Source organism: Ctenopharyngodon idella, chromosome 7, assembly GCF_019924925.1.
Source record: "Ctenopharyngodon idella isolate HZGC_01 chromosome 7, HZGC01, whole genome shotgun sequence".
In the NCBI taxonomy this organism is placed as follows: Eukaryota; Metazoa; Chordata; class Actinopteri; order Cypriniformes; family Xenocyprididae; genus Ctenopharyngodon; species Ctenopharyngodon idella.
Genome location: NC_067226.1, coordinates 20,703,067 through 20,725,428, shown reverse-complemented (window position 1 = coordinate 20,725,428; position 22,362 = coordinate 20,703,067).

Sequence of the window (22,362 nt, the reverse complement as noted above, 5' to 3'; positions counted from 1 at the left end):
TTATGCAAAAGTTATTGCAATTACTGTAGTAAGTACATGTAACAAGGACGCTATAAAATAAAGTGTTACCCAGAACACATTTGCTGCCATCAAGGTGGGATGTGGTTAAGGTTAGTAACGGGTTTTGTGGTATTGATAGGATTATTTTTTACTAGTGTTCTCAGACTTTTTCACATACCTCAGTGTACATATCACGTCATTAGCATGTTCTTGATATGTGTTTGTGTTTGTGGATACTGAAAGGTTTAGATTCATATGGACTTGTTACCAGGGGACTTGATGATACCATGACCAATTAAAATGAAGTAGCTGTAGGCAATATACAGTAGTCTTGACCTAGACTGTTGTTCTCTGTGCCCATCTATTATTTCTATTTTTTTCTCCACATATTTTGGTCTCAGTTTTGCCATTTGTTGTCTCTCCAGTCATTCAGATTCTCCTTTTTTCTCTTTCACTCTCTCTCCACCAGTCTCTGGGCAGCAGTACTGTCTATCCATGTGTTTGAAATGGGCTAAATGGGTGGATTCGGCTGCATTCTGCTTCACCAGTGGATCGGAGCGGATGGATGAGCTTTGGCATGAACAGAAGAGACACGACACAGATACGCATGATAAGTTTGCATGTATGTGTGCATCTGTGCGTGTGAACTTCACTGTTTGTGTGCATTTAGACCGTGACTGTCATGCTAGTGTATCCCCTAGTGAATAAGAAATCCAATCGAAGTCGTTCTTAAATATGATAGATATTTAATGTTACCTTTTTGAATTATTATTTTGCCAGGAGCTCTAATCATATGAACCTTTAAACAAACCTTAAACTGCTTGTGAAACTTGTAATATCTAACCAGAAACTGTAATTGCACATAACATAATATTAATGAAATAAAATGCCACTTACTTGAAGAGACAACACCTTCATATTTTGGTACACTTTTAAAAAGTGATTTTTGTTATAATGTCAAGTTTTACTTTAAAGTACATTCAAAATCATTATTTTAAAGAAGTACACTATTTTTGATGAGTTTACAAACATACTAAAGCTAAAGCTAACACAGGTTTAGCAAATTGTTGTTGAAAGTTAAGAGACTTATTTATTTATTTATTTGATCTGTCACTGTGAGCTCTATCTGTGAGGTGAGGAGGAGATTAAGAAGGCAGAGAGTCATTTCAGAGTGAGGACAGAGAACATTTTAAAGGCAGATAATGGAAATCCAGCTTGTCAGGACTTTGAAACCACAGCTACAGATCGTCATGTAATCCTATTATCTGTGCTAAAGTCAGACATTAGCACTTTGCCAAGAATGATTTTAATATATATTTTTTAATAAAAATTCCAGCAAATCCCAACATGTCCTCAGCCTGTGGTTAAAATCGCACATTCAGTTAAAAACATACCCACTGAAATATATTATAAAAAGTGAAGTATAAAAAATACTAATTTGAGGTTGTTTATAGTGAAATGTCTGAAAAGAGTTCTAAATGATATGACCCTGATACATCACCTATTGAAAGAAATGAAGATTACTTTGTTAAAACACTTCATAAACTAAACTTTTCTTGTGGGGAAACTTTACATCTATATAATTTGTAAATGAGTCAGATGAAGTTGATTTTCCTTGTGACAAATAGATCTCAAGGGTAGAGTGAAGTGATACTCTGCATCTTTTCTGGCTCTTCATAAAGCTGCACATTCCCAGTGCTAAACATAGCAGAGACTAATGAGACTCAGAACAATTAAATTCACCACTGATGTGGCCTTGCTTATCCTGCTGAGAAAATCAAAGAGTCAGCACAGACTATCTAATTTGAGATGATTTCATTACCTGATGCAATGAATCCCATTGGTGTTATAGACAGAACTGGAAAGTTTTAATTGCCTTTAACATGAATGGTATATTTCCAATCATCTTAGTGTTGGTGAGAGGTAAACCTATAACTAAAGTTGAAATGTAACTGCTATCATTTATACAGTAATTATAAAGAAACTTTTTTTTTGTTTTTTTTTACAGGACAAATGAAGGTTAATTAACTCTTGAGAACATTTTAACATAAAATTTGTTGTGTACAAAGCTTTTGACTGACAATAAAATTCATTGTCAAGTCAAACTGGAGAAAGTATAAATTAATTACAAATTGAATATAAACAAATAAATAAATAACATTAAAAATAAATAAATAAATGAATGAATGACTGACTATAGTCTCAGCCAATCGGGGCGGAAAAGAGGAAACGAAAAAAAAAGTATTCAGACCCCCTTAAATTTTTCACTCTTTGTTATATTGCAGCCATTTGCTAAAATTATTTAAGTTCATTTTTTTTCCTCATTAATGTACACACAGCACTCCATATTGAAAGAAGAACACAGAATTGTTGACATTTTTGCAGATTTATTAAAAAAGAAAAACTGAAATATCACATGGTCCTAAGTATTCAGACCCTTTGCTCAGTATGTAGTAAAAGCACCCTTTTGATCTAATACAGCCATGAGTCTTTTTTGGGAAAGATGCAACAAGTTTTTCACACCTGGATTTGGGGATCCTCTGCCATTCCTCCTTGCAGATCCTCTCCAGTTCTGTCAGGTTGGATGGTAAACGTTGGTGGACAGCCATTTTTAGGTCTCTCCAGAGATGCTCAATTGGGTTTAAGTCAGGGCTCTGGCTGGGCCATTCAAGAACAGTCACGGAGTTGTTGTGAAGCCACTCCGTTATTTTAGCTGTGTGCTTAGGGTCATTGTCTTGTTGGAAGGTAAACCTTCGGCCCAGTCTGAGGTCCTGAGCACTCTGGAGAAGGTTTTGGTCCAGGATATCCCTGTACTTGGCCGCATTCATCTTTCCCTCGATTGCAACCAGTCGTCCTGTCCCTGCAGCTGAAAAACACCCCCACAGCATGATGCTGCCACCACCATGCTTCACTGTTGGGACTGTGTTGGACAGGTGATGAGCAGTGCCTGGTTTTCTCCACACATACCGCTTAGAATTAAGGCCAGAAAGTTCTATCTTGGTCTCATCAGACCAGAGAATCTTATTTCTCACCATCTTGGAGTCCTCCATGCAGGCTTTCGTGTGTCTTGCACTGAGGAGAGGCTTCCGTCGGGCCACTCTGCCATAAAGCCCCGACTGGTGGAGGGCTGCAGTGATGGTTGACTTTCTACAACTTTCTCCCATCTCCCGACTGCATCTCTGGAGTTCAGCCACGGTGATCTTTGGGTTCTTCTTTACCTCTCTCACCTAGGCTCTTCTTCCCCGATAGCTCAGTTTGGCTGGACAGCCAGCTCTAGGAAGGGTTCTGGTCATCCCAAATGTCTTCCATTTAAGGATTATGGAGGCCACTGTGCTCTTAGGAACCTTAAGTGCAGCAGAAATTTTTTTGTAACCTTGGCCAGATCTGTGCCTTGCCACAATTCTGTCTCTGAGCTCTTCAGGCAGTTCCTTTGACCTCATGATTCTCATTTGCTCTGACATGCACTGTGAGCTGTAAGGTCTTATATAGACAGGTGTGTGGCTTTCCTAATCAAGTCCAATCAGTATAATCAAACACAGCTGGACTCAAATGAAGGTGTAGAACCATCTCAAGGATGATCAGAAGAAATAGACAGCACCTGAGTTAAATATATGAGTGTCACAGCAAAGGGTCTGAATACTTAGGACCATGTGATATTTCAGTTTTTCTTTTTTAATAAATCTGCAAAAATGTCAACAATTCTGTGTTTTTTTCTGTCAATATGGGGTGCTGTGTGTACATTAATGAGGAAAAAAAAATGAACTTGAATGATTTTAGCAAATGGCTGCAATATAACAAAGAGTGAAAAATTTAAGGGGGTCTTTCCGTACCCACTGTATATACACACACAAAGAATTCAATGATAAAACAGATGTTTAATAAGCTTTTATTTACAATTCATTTACATTTTCTGTATTTTTGTTAAAGGTTTTTCACCTTTCTTCTGTTGGCTTATTTGATGCTTTTCAATAAAAAAGAAGAGTGGAATCCAGTTAAAGCCTCCGTTGATGATGTTACCCTCCCTTTCAAGAGGGGAAATTGTGCACACATAAAATAAGCTTGTCATTCCTAGACATAATGACTACTGTACAAACTGTATTCTAACCCCAAAGACCCCGATATACTCACGGCAAAGTTCTTTTTCATTCTTCGTTTAGGGGTAAAACGAAGTTCGAAATATGTGAGCAGCGATATACTGAACATTTGACGCCGCCCACACTGCTGAGAGCAGCATTTAGATGAATATGTAAATATGTGCTGTGCGCTTTCCTCTCAGTAATAAAATAATCACCAGTGTTGGGGGTAACACATTACAAGTAACTTGTTACTTAATCAGATTATTTTTTCAAATAACTAGTAAAGTAACGCATTATTTTTTTCAATTTACAAAATAGTATCTAAGATACTTTTTCAAATAAGTAACATGTTACTTTTTCACATTTATTGACTGACAGCTCTCCTGTCCCCATGTTGAAAAATAAAGTGCAGAGGTGATGTGTGCGTTGTGTGAACATGATGGTTATTGTAGTTCTAGACTAAATGTGAACATGCATTTACTCATCTCACTTGCACAAAAACATTCAGTATTCCTCAAAATAAATAAAAACAGTGAAATGCAATCGCAAACCTGTAATAATTAACAATATTAAATCACACAAATATACTTTATTTAATCTCACTTTATCAACCAATGTCTTTGCTGCTGACCTTCAGTGATCCAATTCAACCATACTAATAAGCAAAACTGACTTTAGATTTGATTTAGAAATAAGAGTGTTGAACTTTCTTCTCATGTGTCTTATTCTTCTGTAATCCATAATGGCAGCACAGCTGGAAGGTTTGTTTGAGCTGTGCCCTCTGCTGTACAGGTGTAAATATGCATTTCCTTCAGCCTGATGATAATTCATTTCACTTTTGGTGTGGAAGGGCCTTAACATTTGCCAAAAATAGAACTTTTTTGTTATTAAAAAACAAACAAGTAAGCCCAACCCAGGTGAGAAAAAGTAATGCAAAGTAATGTAACACATTACTTTCATAAAAAGTAACTAACGCAATTAGTTACTTTTTTAGGCAGTAACCCAGTATTGTAATGCAGTACTTTAAAACATCACCTTCCCCAACACTGATAATCACACAACAAAAATGAGAAAACAGCAAGCATTTTTTTATAGAAAGCATAAGAAAAGCACCTGATCATAACAAAATGGTTATGTTACAACGGGCTCTGCAAATTAGCACTCCATTAAAGTCACATCACGTTTATTTATATAACATTTATAAAGCGGCTATCAAGTATGTTCTTGTTTTCACCCACATCTTACCTCAACGGACTCGAACAGACGAAATGAATGAGAGAAGAGTCCTGCGTGAAAGAAAGCAGACTCTCAGCGCACCTCCTATTACATTATCATCAAAATGATAGTGTGAAGGTGTTTTGCAGCTGGAGCAAACTTGTCCTGAGAGTTTGCTTTGGCAAGCCGTTTCGATCTCACTAAATGAACACAAAATGAAGTTTGTTTTGGCCTGATTTTGTTCGAAATTACGTCATGTCATTTGAAGTATATCAGGGCCTTAACCCTAACCCTACCCCTAAACCTAATCATCACTGAAAGCTTCAATTACTATAATTTATGAGCTGTTTACTAAAAAATGTCCCCACAAGGACAAGGATTTCAGTTATTGTCATCCTTGTGGGGACATTTTATCCCCATAACATAGGGTTTACCAGGACTGCACACACACACATATATACATTGGGTTTTCATGTTTTATGGGGACATTCCATAGACATAATGATTTTTATATTGTACAATTTGTATATCCTATACCCCTAAACCTACCCATCACAGAAAACTTTCTTTTTTTCTTTTTTTTTTTGCACCAAGGCTGCATTTAGTTTACCAAAAATACAGCAAAAACAGTATGAATAAAAATAACGTAGGGAATAAAATGTATTTATAACATATTTTATATTACATAATATAAAATTTATTTGAAAATCAGCAGCAGCATTTATTTGAAAACTTTGTATATAGGTGTGTGTGTGTGTGTGTGTGTGTGTGTGTCTTCTTCATGCCCATGCATGTTTTTCACTGTGTGTATGTTTGTGCCATTTAATTACATGCTGAGCCCGGCTTTAGAGCCATGACTGATGGAAAACCATTCTCCACCATTAGATTCCTGTTCATTAGGCCCAACCACGCTCTGCTCTCCACCCAAAATCTATCACCATTTTCATTCTTCCTCCTCCTCCCTTTCTTTCACACACATGCACTCAACCCCTTCTCTCCCTCTCTCCATCCCTCTCTCTTTCACACACACACATACACTCTCCTACAAGCCCTGGAGTGCTGATGAGGACTTTTAGTGCTAATCTGTAATGTGCCCCATATATTTAAAATTTCTGCTGAAGCAAGTGTCTTGGCCAATTTATGTAAGGGTAAGAAAAAATGTTTATATGCAAATGGGGGGTGAGGAAAAAGCGGCGAAGTACTGTATTTTTGGACGAAAACTGAGTGTACATAGGAAGAGAAGAGTTGAAAGATTAAGATCAAGTGGACATGCTTGCATATGCTTTGTTCAATATTCAATTTCCATGTTGCGTCATACGGTACAGTGTGTATAAATGTGAATAATGACAGGTTGATAGATTGACATGGCCGTGTGAACAAAAAAGCCCTGCTCAGTACTGAACGAGTGAGTATGCGAGAGGCATTTCAACACTTTGGGCGTAAATGAATGAGAGAATAAAACAGACAGTGCAAAAGATGGCCATATGTCCGTGAATTAGTGAGGCAGGACATTAGCTCATATAGATATAATTACACAGGTCAGCGATTGAATGAATTTGCAAGTGCAGGAGTTTTTGACTGAAAGAATAAATGAGGGAGTGAAGGAACGCATTAGCAAATACGTAATGGAACGAAAGCATGTAAATGAAAAAAGATGATCTTCCAACAGTGAAAATCTTCAAGCAAGTGATTTTCAAACTTCCCTGCACATCGTCATGAGCTTTCTGGACAGAATGTCATCCTCCAGTGTCCTTGTCCATACCCTAGTCTATCTGTTACTCCCCAGAGCGAATACACGGTTTTGACACGATCAGAACTTTTACCAGATGCTGTGGCTGCGCTGTAGGCATCCTCATCCGCCCAGAAACACGACGGCAGATGGCCACATTCCCAGCCAGAGAGGACAAGCATCTGCAGATATACAGAGATAGAAACACTATGCACTAGGATTAGTGAGTGTTGGATGTGTATAGGAAAGTGTGATAAAACGCTGTGTTGTCTTGGTGAATAACCTCCATAATTAGTACGTGATATGAAAAACCTAATTTTTTTTTTTTTTTTTTTTTATGACAATACAGATGTGTTTTTATGTCCTTTTATTTTACTGTATTTTATTTTTATTTATTTTTTTCTGAGGGCTTTTCCCTCCCCACGGACAATTAAGTCTGAATATTCAATAGAGAAAGATTAGGAAATACCCCCCAGGAAAACCAATGAAATATATTTTTGTTCAATAATATTTTTTGATTATTATTTAGAATTTTGAGGGTATTTTATGATACTATGCAATATTTATACAATTTTTTATTAGCTATTTTTCCCCATTGAAAATAATACTCTTTTTTTTCTAACATATATATATATATATATATATATATATATATATATTTAAGTAATGCCATGGTGTAACCAATAGATTCCTATATATTTCTATATAAAGTGGCTTATAAATTATCTAGTGTTTTTAGAGTTGTGGATTTGGATTTATATATTTTGTCAAGGTTTAGATGTTTTTTTGTTTGTTTTGTTTTTTTGTTTTTTTTAAATGTTGATTTCAAGTGTCAGTTTTTGCATTAATTTTACTACAGTCAAAACTGAACACAGAGGTGGACATTTTGTTACACATAACTCAATAAAAATGTAACAAAAATGAACAGCTTTATCACAGCTTAATAAATCTGGACATGATCTGATTTCAGCCTCTTATTTGAGTCTTTTGGCTCAATTTTACCATATTGTTACAGCCACACCAGTTAATTTGTGTGTATAATAGTGTGTGTGTGTGTGTGTGTGTGTGTGTGTGTGTGTGTGTGTGTGTGTGTGTGTGTGTGTGTTTGAGTGGGTGTGTCTGTTTTGTACTCTCGATGTTTTAGAGTGTACCCTCTTCCTTGCTGTTCGTTTTTTTTTTACTGCTTTGTGGCTGAATTACTGTTTTTATTTCACAATTTTGCAAAAACTTGCTCTGTGTAATAGTCAGGCTAGATCATATATATGTGTGTGTGGGTCTATTTTGCTTTTTTTTACGACCCTTTAACAAATTTGACTCATGTCCATGATTTTTTTTTGTGTTCACATAGCTAATGTGACAAAAGTCACCAAGTTTCATCCCATTCCGGTGAAGCAAAAAAAATTTACATTTCAAAACGTAAAAGTTTTCGGTCATTTTTGACCGAAGAGGACCAGAGAGTTAACGTGTCACTCAAATGAGTGCCATGTCTGGAGCATGCATTAATTTGCATTGCTTATACTGTACATTGGGACTGACATGCTCAGTTAATAGCTGAATGAATGCAATGGATGCATGAACCTCCAGCAAGTGCTGAATTTATGTTCTCTGAGCAGCTCAACAGAGGGTGAAAATGATGAGTTTTAAAGTTCACCGTGTCTTCAATCCTTGAATTCGCTTTACATTTTAGCCGAGAACAATGTCGTGGTTATAATGTTGTAGACATCCTCCTATGGCTGTGAAAACATCAATAAAAGGCATTGCATTTGCACTTACAATGCATGCATGTGTATGTGTGTGTGAGAGTCTGTGTAAACAGAGCAGCATGGAAAAACACAACTCATTTTTATCCCATAAAACCTTAATAAATCAAACTGCCAAGTTAAATTATTTTTTACTACTACAATTTATCATTTTATTTAAAAAAAAAAAATCTGTCTTTAAACATAACAGCAGAGTACTTTCAACATCTACATGTGTATAAACTCTTGTTTAAAAATATCTTTCCATTCAGCCACTAAATGAGACGCATGAAAAGTATCTCTCTGTAGATCTTTCTCCGTCTTTTTGCTAAACTTTTTGTTATGCTCATTTGCACCTTTTCTTCTCTTGTTGCTGTGGCTAAGAAAATAGCAGTGACAATATTTTTGTATTGTATAGTACATCTGACAATAGTCAGTAGCATTTTACAATACATTTACTGCCAGTTCATATTGAGTACACCTAAAATAAGTGTAAAAGAATGCTAGACAACAACACTTAAACTGTGCAGTGCCACAAATATGTGCATGGATGATAAATTCATAAACATCATCTTATTTCATGGTGTTTACAGATTTATTTCATCATAAATCTGTGAACTATACATTTATAGTATTTATTTATCTAGATTAATGTTAATTTCTACATATGCTAATACATGTTTAACATTTTTAAGTTAGTGTATTATGAAGAGATGAATTAACAATGAACAATAATTAATTTATAAATTAACATGAGCTTAGATTAATAAATTATATAACAAAACTGTTTATTGTTAGTCCAAGAAACCTATTGCATTAATTAATGTTACTAAATTGAACCTTATTGTAAAGTGTTACCATAATTATTTAATTTTCCTTTGATTTATATATTCTTTTTTGGAATCATCCCCTAATCAATAATAATAATTTTAAAAAAGAAACGTTTCAACAGTCAGTGTATCCAAATCAGCCTCCAGCTCTCCGTGTCCGTGGGAACCAACAACTGACCTGATGTCAAAGCCAGCCTCTCTTCTATTAGGTACCATGGCAACCCAGAGGCTTTGAGGCTGATAATAGCTGACACTGTTTCAGTGGTGCCGGCGATCAAGAGGGTCCCTCTATGTGAGGGGCCAAAGGAAGCCAGGATAACTAACCCTGAAGCTCTTCATCAAGAAACCAAGCAGCAGGCTCTTAGGCTGAGCTACTTCAGACTTCACAGTGAGAGGTGTGAATCGTTAAACTGCTACTTTGAATTTTAAAAAATCCATTGACAAGAATTTTTGCTCAGATAATGGATACATTCTTTTTTCTGTTGATTTGAACTATAATGTAGTCCTGTCTGATATATTTGTATATAATGTTGTAAATAATATATTAGCCTATAAAAGTTTATTTTTCGATAAATGACCGGGTGACTGTATCCCTTACATATAATTGGTATATCAAAAATATTTTAAGTTATATGGTTTCACATCAAATAAATAAATATGTGGACATGAACACGGGTATGTGATGTGATACCAAAGACTGTTGGACTTTTGACTGGTGACATAAAACTAGCACTGTTTTCAGGTACCCAAAATGCAGTCTGATATTCAGCATTGCCATTAATGACAGTGAATTTAGTGATATATTTATTTCTAACTATATGTATATATATATATATATATATATATAGTTAGAAATAAATATATCACAAAATATATATTATAATATGTATTTAATATGTCTATAAAAATATGTCTAATATGTCTATGAAAACGCTATATATATATATATATATATATATATATATATATATATATATATATATATTATACACACACATAAATATTTAAGTAGTTTTAAAGCGTAGAGAGACTTTATTGCATCTTTTTTTGCAGTGCTTCATGGGATTTCTTATTTTGATTCTCTGGTTGGTGGAGATTTCTTTGCAGAATCATGGTTAATGTAGTTTTTCACCAGGATTTTCACTGTGAAATACTATTATTTAAATAATAATAATACGTTGAAATAATGGCTTCAACAAAATCATGTCATCGATTAACAAACTTGTAGCTCACAGTATGTCGGTAAACACTTTTTGGATAGTAGTTGCTTCTGACAGATTAGGTAACACTTGAGTCATTACTAGTGGCTCAAGGACACCGCCTCATCGTACATTCATTAATTCTTTGAAATTTTTATAAGTCATTGTTAAAAATTCCCCTATGGGTTAATATGGATAAAATGAATGAGATTTTGCAACACAATTTAACCTGTCTGTTTCACTCTTATTAGGAAATATCAGACACCTGAATACAGTGACTGACCAATCAAAATCAAGTATTCCAGACAGCTTTACATACACAGATACAGTAAGTGATATACAGTGTTTATGAATTCATTAACAATTAACAGTTAAAGCAGAAAGGATACAGACAGCCAGCGTGTCGACTGCTGTCTCTTTACGTCTGAGGAGAAATCAAGCCAAAAGCTGAAGCAACATAGTCCCATTCATGACATCAAGCAGGGGGCAAGCGGATGTTTTTGACAAGAACATGATGTAAGTGTGCTCGTGTGCATGTGTAGGTCCGATCCTTTCATTCTCACACACCCCATGCCAACACAGGTGCCGCCGTCAGCATGCCAAGACATTGGATAATTGGCAATTGAAAATCAGGCAAGATAAAGAAGGGAAAATTACAGAACACAAAAGAAAAAGAGGACAGAAAAATATGCGTAAACCCCCCAAAATCACTGATAATTTGTCTTTTATCAACTTCAATAAGAATTTAATTTCTTTGGCAGTGGCGGTTCATAAGAGAATGACGCTGAAAATGGTGTTGCGGATCTGTGGAGAATAATTGGCTTTTAGCTGTGGAGGCAGATAGAGGGGGTACTGCTGGGGTGAGGGGGAGAGAGAAATAGAGCTTGGCTCCTGTACAGCTGTGGCGGAGAGCCTGCAATGTGCTTGTGCTGATGACAGGGAGAAATAATTATGAACAGGAGAGCCAAGAATCAAATTTGTAAATACTGATTTTTGCATGTGCATGCGTGTGTGAGAGAGGGATTGAGAGTCAACTACAGTATTATGTACTTCTTTCAATGTTCCCACAAATCCCCTTTTCTGAATCATCCCTTTGTACCAGCAATCATATTTTTACCCTTTACTTTATTCCCTTTCCGTTATATGTAAATATAATTGATGTTTCAGTGACATATTATAAAGGCAGTACATCATTAATTAAAACTCTCACATGTCCTTTGTTGTGTCAGTATTTTATCTTGATGGATTCCAGACTAAATGAATCAGAATCACTATAGATCAGGGGTACTGAACCAACCAACCAAGCAACCAACCAAGCAAGCAACCAACCATCCATCCATCCATCCATCCATCCAAGCCACAGCTGTCTTGACTGTTTTTATACATTTTATAATTCTACCACTTCTGTGTTTTACTATATACACACATATTACTATATTAGTATTTTACTCTATATACCCTGCTATGTATTTACATTGGCATTTTGCATGTTATGCATACAGATCGCCATTTTTATTCCCTTTTTGGACAATTAACGATGTAACATTTCCACACCACATCTACAGTTATCACTTGGACTGCACTTACATTTCTACGTCATTTATACTTCATTTGAACTTTCACATAATTTATAATATTTCCACATGTATAGTTGGATGTTCTTTTTCATTGTCTTTGTAGATCAGTCCATATTCAGTGCAAACACAGCTTCAGATTATAAAAAGCAAAAGACTATATTAAAACATTATCAGTATGACTAGATGACTCATGTTAGAAGACACTGTAAGAGCAAGAACATCGGTTGAATTCTATATTAATATGATAGGTTGTGACTGCTCGGCAAATACATAGAAACTAAAAGTGCCATGATGATTTAGGGCTACTTGAAAAGTAGCACTGCTGGTATCTCCACAATAGTGGACACTATCAAGCAAGATTTCAGTAAATAAGCTAAATTTCAGTCTGTTCCTCACACAAAGCTATCATGTGTGGTTTGCTTCTCTGGTTGCTTGCATGCAGGGAGGTCCAGTTAAATATTTACAATAGCTGAATGTGAGTGTACTACCCAGAGCTTTCTGTCTGTCCCCAGAACTCCTGGCATATGGTGCTGTTGGCACTCAACCACAACCACCCACAACTTCCTTTGTGTGAGTTTTCCTGAACCCCTTTGACCCACAACCTCAAGTGTTTCACAAGCTACATTGAAAAAAGCCCCCTCGCCTGGCTGAATTCCCAAACCCAGCTCTCTCTGTCACAAACATTCTGTTGCCATTCCCAGTAGTAGAATGTGCTTGAATGTCGGCAATAAACTTAGACTTGACACCAGCAGGGCTGCTTCTAGGAAGTGTCCTTCTCTCATTGGCATGAAACATTCAGATGATTAGTTTATGAAGAAACTGAAACATAAGATATAATTTAAACATGATTCAAAGAATCAAAAAAACAATAGAAACATGTTTTATGCCAATGTTTTCAAATGTTATGAGCAGGGCTGAACCTAATATGCATACTTTACTGCTCTATATAGCAGGATAACAGAATGTGAACAAAGTGTCTGAATTTGCAGTATTCATAAAACAGTAGGCGAAAAGTTCCCGGATGACCTACTACTTTCTGTGAGATTCTGAAGTGCGCATCCAATGGACACTTTACTATTCCATGAGTCCACAGGGGAAGTGATTAGTAGACAACATAACAAATGTAGTAGTATGTCCAGATTACATTCATACTACACACACTCATGATATATAGAACATACTATTTTAATGGTCGCAAAATACTTTATTTTTAAAAAGAATTACTTCATTTGCTTAATTTAAGCCTGGATGTTGGATGGTCCTACTTAACTTAAGACTTCCGAACATTCTATTGCACGATGGTGAAGATGACAAAAATGGCAATGTTAGCGTTGGCTTTGCAGGTGTTGGATTGTTCTCTAGCAGCCAAATTAAAATGCCTTGGTAAGTTGCAGAGTATAAACGATGCTGTGCAATGCTAGAATTTGTTCTGCAGGTGTACTATTATATACAAAGGGGAGCTTTACCATCTTTTACACACCTGTCTCTGCAAATGTTTGCTAAACAGGTTTTGCTAGCATGTGAAGTAGGAATGTTAACTTACCAAGGCATTTTATTTCATTAAAAGTGAATGTTTTTCATCAACAATGTACTTCTCAGTGAGTGTTAGTGAGAAAGTTAAAAGTTGTTAGACAAACCTGAAAAAAGATGGGAATAATAATTCATAATTTTAGGCTATGGATATTCAAAGTTATAAGTATTTTATGATGAAGTGGCTACTGTAAAAAAAAAAAAAAAAAAAAAATCTGATGTTTATCTAAAGTCATTTTTGCTTATTAGAATGGTCGAATTGGATAATCGAAGGTCAGCAGCAAAGTTATTGTTTAATAAAGTGAGATTAAATACATAAAGTATATTTGTATTATTTAACTTTTTTATTTATTGCAGGTTTGTAATATTCTGAGTTTGCATTTCATTTTTCTTTTTTTTTTTTGAGAAAAACTGAATCTGTTTTTCTTTCAAGTGAGATGAGTAAAAGCATGTTCACATTTAGTCTACAACTACAATATTCATCATGTTTACACAGTGCACAGAACACCTCTGCAACTCACTCAACATGGGGACAGAAGAGGTATTTGTTGATAAATGGGGAAACAAAGTAACTTGTGCTCCCTATTTTAAAAACTAACAGATATTTTGTTGTAAATTTAAAAGTAATGTGCTATTTTACTAGTTACTTGAAAAAGTAATCTGATTACATATCATGGCTTAATTGTAATGTGTTACCCACTGATCGTCACAGTTACACTGTTACAAGTTTGATTTTATTATACCAAAAGCACTAGCACAATACTGCATTTTACAACAAAATTGAAATGTCTGACAGGCAATTTGTCTGGGAATGTGAAGTCACAATTCAGAGTGACCATGATGCTTAAAAAGTTTTGTTTCAGTTGGCTAAAGTGTTGCTGAGATGCATTTCTTCCTGTTTGGAGCTGGAACTGTGAACTTCACCATGCCATTACTTTGAAAAATGCCCCTATAAGACTCGAACATTATTTAGATACATTTTATTGTGGATTGGTCTGAAGATCATCTAGCACCAACATTTGTGATGATTTGACATAATTTGTTGGTGAAAAAATAATTTATCAAAACCTAAGATGGCAGCAAATCTTGTGGGCCTAGACTCAAATCAATGATTTCATTAACCTCCGCATGCGGCAGGAAATTATGTTTCCTGAAGTATGAGAAATTATGTTTCTAAAAGTAAAGGTTCAAAAGTCAGAAGTAGAAAAAAAAGTCAAATTTGTTGGTGTAAATTTGAACAGCAAGTCAGGACAACAATCATTGGATGCAATTTCTAAAAAATTAGAAATCTCTGTCTTTGGCTCAACAGATCCAATGTTTTATCTGTTTGCTGAGTTCTTTTAATACTGATAGGAGATGCTCTTATTGAAAAGCTTTCTACTGCAAGTAATTGCTTTTATTAATTACATTTATTTTATTAATTACAATTATACAATGCAGAATTATATGCAGAATTATATGCATGGCTTATCCATGGCCTTGGGTATTTACATCCAGAGACATCCCTCTGTCTCTGGATGTAAATAAATTTAAAGAGTCTTTAGAAAGATTGAGTGTAAACTGGAAAATGTATATAAATAGTTGCACTCATTTATCCATTCAATAAGCACGAAGTAGCATATTAATCATTTCTCAGATTCATCCTTCTTTTTACTGAATTAAAACAAACCCATTAACGAGGATTAACCGCTATGAATGGGAATATTTGGGAGCATTCCCAAAACGCTCGAGTTCTCCCCCTCCTTCTCTCGAGAGGGATCACTACAGAAACGGTGGCTGAGCTTCTTAAGAGAAAGCAAATAAAATGACAGGGAGTCACATTTAACTTCAAATGTGTGCCATTCTCATTTCTGTGTTCCAGTCGTAATAATCTCCAAGGCCTCTCTTTTGATCTTCTTTTCTTGCCATCCTGCCATTTCCTGCCGATTTTCTTTTTAAGGCTTTGTTTTGCACAAGGGTGGAACATCATATTATTGACTAATAATTAGCTGTCAGGATCCAGCAACTGCACCCGTGGATGAATGAGTGCTGGAGTATGATGGGTAACAGACTCCAGCAGTCATCCTTCTAGCCCAAGTTCATCTTTCTGTTCCTACATGTTACAAAAGACTAATTACAGCCTAGAGGACAATCTTTCCCAGAACATGACCTTGTTGCTTTAACCTCCAGGGGAGTGGATGAGAAGAGGAAAGAAAACGGAAGGGAAAAAAAAGGAAATGAGAGTTGCACTGATGTTATTCTCGCTGAGGAGTAGTAATTGTCATGACTCATAATCTGTGCTCTGGTAAGACAGTGTCAACCACAAAAATGCATGTGAGTCGGTCGTTCTCTACTTATTTTGTTGAGGACCTAATTGGAGACCTAATTATATATATATATATATATATATATATATATATATATATAATAAATAAAAATCGGTTCGATTAGATGCACAGCTGTCAGCAACAACAAAAAAAGGTTTTCTTCTCCCTTTTATAAATTTGATAGACCTATTTGTTTTGTTATCCTAACTACTCACAATTATTAGTTGCATTTTAATAAAACAGACATTAATGAACATCCCATTATTTGTACACACTATAAAATAAAACCAAATACTAATTTAATAATAACACAAAACTAAATCCCACTTCTAGCACAGATCCAATATAACATTTCTCCACAAACTCTCTGTCTTGCTCTGATGCTGTATGAGTACATATCAGCAATGATCTCGACCCTGTGGTGGTCTTGTTTATACACTTTTCAAAACAGTGCTCTTAATCATATCACTGCACAGACGTGTTTGCAGCACTGCTGGTCTGAGAGCAGCAGGTCTCTGAAGCAGCTGTGTGACTTCATCAGTGGGACACATGCAGCTACAAACAACGGGAACAGGCACATTGTTATTTGTCCTGTGGAAGATAAGGGGAGAATGGCAGATGTATGACCTTAAAAGAATAGCTTACCCACAAATTAAAATTCTGTCATTAACTTACCCTCATGTTGTGCCACTGAGAGAAAAAAAAGGTATAATATTGAAACAGCTATTTTCATACAAGTTCATAGTGACCATTTATGTCTGTCAAACTCAAAATAAAAAAGTTGACTAAGTAATATTGCAGTATTAGTAGATGTATTAGTGCTTAATAGAATAAGGGGTTATGGTTACAATAATAAGTTGACATGTACTTGTAAAGTTATTTATAGTCAGTAGAATGTCTTTTGGGGGACCATCAAAATAAAGTGTTATCAGATATTAAGCAGACAGTCTTCTAATATTCTACTAATACTCTAATGAGAGTTAGTTGGCATGTGGGTGTAACATTACTTATAGACAACACAATGTCTAAAGGGGACTGTTAGATTAAAATCTCAATCATAGGTAGAATACTTGTAGTCTCAGTCATCAGTTTAGAAACAGGCGCCTCAACCCCTGTGATGTGTGGCAGCAGCAGTGCAAGATCTCGGGAGAATGACCAAGCAGACACAGATCAAGTGTGGTACACAAAGCATTCAGATTTATTCAGGAAGAAGGGTCATATTTATAGACATAGGTCAAACAACAATCTCCAGGATGGCTTGAGCATCCAATCATACGACTTAAAAATCAAACCATGATACCATGTAATGCATTTCAAGAAATATATTAACAAATAAGAAATGTATGCAACTTCTGGTTGCATGTGAGAGTGTCAGTGTGTCCAAGGACTACTACTTCTTGTTTTGTCTGGGTAGGTACATGATGTGCACAATGGAAAAATCCCAAGACACAAAGAAATTCAAAAAGTGAAGCCCAAGAAATGAGAAATTATTTAACAGGGACCATCAAAATATAGTGTGTTACCAAAAAAAAAAAAAAAAATGTATAAATGTATGTATTATATTTGATGCGAATCTCCTGAAACCATAAGATTGCTTGGTTTGCAGAAATGTAGGGCATTATTCCTTAATGTCAGACCATATTGAAATGAGAATTGACCCTTCGCTAGGAGTTTGATTGACAAGCGATCTAACCAATCATAACGCCGAATCCGCCATTTTGTCCGACAAAGCAGTCAGGAGTTAGAAGATTAACATCGGTGGACTTGAACTTGAAAAATGTTGTGTACAGACTTTCCACGTTTGAAACAACATTCCTTCTCATGTTCATTCATGTTTATTTGATGCTATAAATGAACTAGTAGGAAGAGATGATCGGTTCACGAGCCGCTTGAGCTGAGGCGCTACAGCGATCTGTCACGACACATTAAAGAGCCACAAAACGGTTTTTATTGTTCGAATTTCTTAAAAAATTACATAATTTGAAAGCTGGGACTTTGTTTAATATAATAAGTAACATGCTCTGTCTTGTCTGTCGATGTGTTGTCAGTGTCCTCTTTGCTCCGCGATGTATTTTTCATTCTGTGTGGCGTGACAGCACCATGGCTTGTCGGACAAAGCAACAGTAACTAAGGGGGGTGGGTCTTTGTTAATTTATGTAAGTGAGGATAGCAAAATAAAGTAAACTGTGACATATTATACCCAAAAATTCTTCATACAGTGGACTACCAGTAAAATTGATAAAATTTGGAACCAAACATTATTCAGACACTTTGACCTGACCATGTTTTGCTTACATGTTATCTTACATAATTAAGATTTTTTTTTTTTTTTTCTGACACAGTTTAACTCTGAGATCTTGCCATATTTTATTACCATTTTTTTAAACTATATAGTGAATAAACTGTATTAATTAATGAAATATTCAAGGTGTCTGAATAAATTTTGGTTTGACTGTATCTTCAGAAGACTGAGTAGTATGGACACCTTTTATTGCTGTTATGTTTTTTGTCCTTATAGAATCTTGAAACAATGTGGTCACTTTAGAAAAGAGCTGCTTCAAAATCCTTATTTTGTGTCAAAAATAAATAAAATAAACAATAGCATACAGATTTGGAATACACACATTGGCCCGTACTATTAGACCTAATTTTTGAAATAGTATTAACTATTTCAGAAAAAAATATATGACACTTAGAGTCAGTAAACCCTCAATTGTTTAAATAACAGCATCAAGTTATATATAATGACCTGTACTGCTGGAGATATATTATTTGAAATAATACACTGACACCATCAACAAGTACATGGCACTTAGTGTCAGTCAGCCCTCAATTTTCTGAGTTCCTCATAGACATTTGCACATTACTGCAAGTCTGCAATATAATGCATCTGTGTTGGATGGCTGAGGGGATGTCAAGCTGTGTGATTCGGGCATGTGCCAGAAGCACACATGTCTTATGAAGTGCCGGTGAATATTAAAGTTACCAACCAGTCAGTGGTGCACCACATGAGTGAAAACAATCATAGAAGGAAAAAGAGAAACTAAAAACAGAGAGTGAGAGAGACAGGAAGACAGAGGGGTAAAGGCATCTCTCATTTTCTCTCTGCCCTCTTTTCCCATGAGCACTTTGGCGCAAAAATGCCAAATGATCACGCTCCCGTGAGCACCATCTGCCAGCATGTACTCTTAAAGATTCTGTCTCCTCGGCTCACTCGCACTCGCTTTTTCCATTTGTCTCGTTTCCTCTCAATCTTGTCCTTTTTGTCACAGTTTTTAAATCATCTTTGCTTTTTCCTGTTTGTCTCTTAGTTACAAATACTACATTTTGACCCAGCGTTCCCTTATTTAATAATGTATAGCCTGGTTTGAGTGCATGTGTTTTAGAATCATATAAGAGCATCCACTGAAAATAGCACACTCCATCTCTTATTTTTATTTCTTACAAGAAAAAAAATACAATAGACTTTGTTCCACATACATGCCAAATATGTGAGCAGCCACAATTTTCATGTTTCACGGACTAGGAGGCACCCAGGGAATTTTCTGTATCTCCCCTGATAGACGCTAACAACAAACATACTGCCTCATCTGAGACCGTCCTCGATATTCACTGAACCTCATGCTTTTGTGTAATTACGAGTTTGTGCGAAAGTACATTTGCCTGAGCTTTTTTATGGCTTTGGCATTCAACTTCATTTTGGCTGCGGATGCTGTGCCTGAACTTGTTAATCTGGTTTCTGCATAGAGCATCTCTCAACCAGGCTTGGCATCACGAATTGCTGGCTCAAATACGCTGGCTCAGTTATTATAGAACAGTTTTCTCTTGCAGTAACTGCTCTCGTATCAGAGTCCAGACACGGAGAGTCCGTGCACATGACAAATGAGTGACATAACACAAATGATGAATGAATGATGATGATAGTGATTGAAAACGTAAAAAGTAAAAAGAAGTTGGAAATTAGTGTTTCATTAAATGACATAAGAGCACTATTACAGTAATGCCCTTATTTCAATAGTCCTCTTTAGACATTCTACTAACTATAAGCAGTGTTGGGGAAAGTTACTTTTAAAAGTAATGCATTACAATATTGCATTACTCCCTAAAAAACTAACTAATTGTGTTAGTTACTTTTTATGAAAAATAATGCGTTACATTACTTTTGCGTTACTTTTTCTCACTTGGGCTGGGCTTGCTTATTTGTTTTTCAATAACAACAAAAAAAGTTATATTTTTTGGCAAATGTTAAGGCCCTTTCACACCAAAAGTGAAATGAATAATCCTCAGGCTGAAGGAAATGCATATTTACACCTGTACAGTAGAGGGCGCAGCTCAAACAAACCTTTCAGCTGTGCTGCCATTCTGGATTAAAGAAGAATAGGATACAGGAGAAGTTCAACACTCTTATTTCTAAATCTAATCTAAAGTCATTTTTGCATATTAGTATGGTTGAATTAGATAATTGAAGGTCAGCAGCAAAGACATTGGTTAATAAAGTGAGATTAAATACATAAAGTATATCTTTGTAATTTAATATAGTTAATTATTACAGGTTTGCATAAAATTCTGAGATTGCATTTCACTGTTTTTATTCATTTTGAGGAATACTGAATCTTTCCATGCAAGTGAGATGAGTAAATGCATGTTCACATTTAGTCTAGAAGCACAATAACCATCATGTTCACACAACGCACACAACACCTCTGCACTTTATTTTTTAAAATGGGGACAGGAGAGCTGTCAGTCAATAAATGTGAAAAAGTAACTTGTGTTACTTGTTTGAAAAAAAGTAACTTTTATAAATGTTGTTGCAAATTGAAAAAGTAATGTCTTACTTTACTAGTTACTTAAAAAGTAATCTGATTACATAACTCAAGTTACTTGTAATGAGTTACCCCCAGCACTTACTATAAGTAACTTTGCAACTACGTGTCAACTACCAGTCATTAGAGTATTAGTAGACTGTCTGCTTAATATCTGCTAATACTTCATTTTGATGGTCCCCCAACAGACATTCTACTGACTTTAAGTAACTTTGCAAGTACGTCAACTTATATTACTAACCCTAACCCTAACCTGTCTACTAATACTTTAATGAGCGTTAATTGACATCTAATTTTTCAAAGTTACTGATAGATAATAGAAAGCCTAAAGTTGTCTAACAAAATAAAGTGGAAACAAATAGAACAAAATAAGTTCCAAATAAAATAAGTTCCAAAATGCACATAAAAACTTTTACACTTGCTTATAATGGATAAATATATTCTTTCTTCAGTAAGAGGAATATGATAGAAACACATTTATTAAATAAATTCCTAAATTTATCCATGGGACTCTGCCTCAACAAGTCATGTGACCAATATCAATATCATTCTGATTTGCTAGAGCCAAAGCCTGTCATTGATGACTGCCTACTATTACCTCTTAGGACTAGATTTGTTTTTTCCAGTCTCAAAGCATCTGCTGCTGATCACTACAGTAGTAAACATGACATTTTCAGGGCATTTTGTCTGCATGTTCTAAACCACAAATAGTTTATTACATGTAATAAAAGTGCCACAGTGGCTTCTCCAGTAGCTAAAACTTCCATTTCCATTTTAATCCAATTTCTCTGGTAGTGATGACTTTGTTGTCTTGAACACATTGCATGAAAATGCTGCTTTATTTGCAAAGAGTTATTGATATTGTGATATAATTAGAAATATTGTGATTTTTCTCATAAATTAAATTCGCAACTTGGATGGAAACATGGCTATTGTTACAATCTAAATTAGTGTACTTTGCACAGCTAACTGATTAAAATACAGATTTCGAAATACAGTATTTTTGTAGTTGGGCTGCTCAGAGTATGGGTTCAAACTAAAAAAGAAAGCTAAGACCAATGTCCAGTGATGTTAAAAACACAGAAACACATGAAGGACAAGGCAAGAATCTGTTTACTCTGTATGTTTAGGATTTGGTTAAGCCTGTTGGTTATATTTCAAGCTATTGCATTAGAAATCCCCCACATCCAGTAGCCTTCATATTGAACTGGCAGTAGTATGATGTAACTTCTGAAACTTAAAAGCTCAAAAAGACTTTCTTTGGATTCAGGAAGACTGAGATGTAAATATATTTACAGCAATTAGAACACTTCTTTAAGGAGTTTGGGATATTCTGAG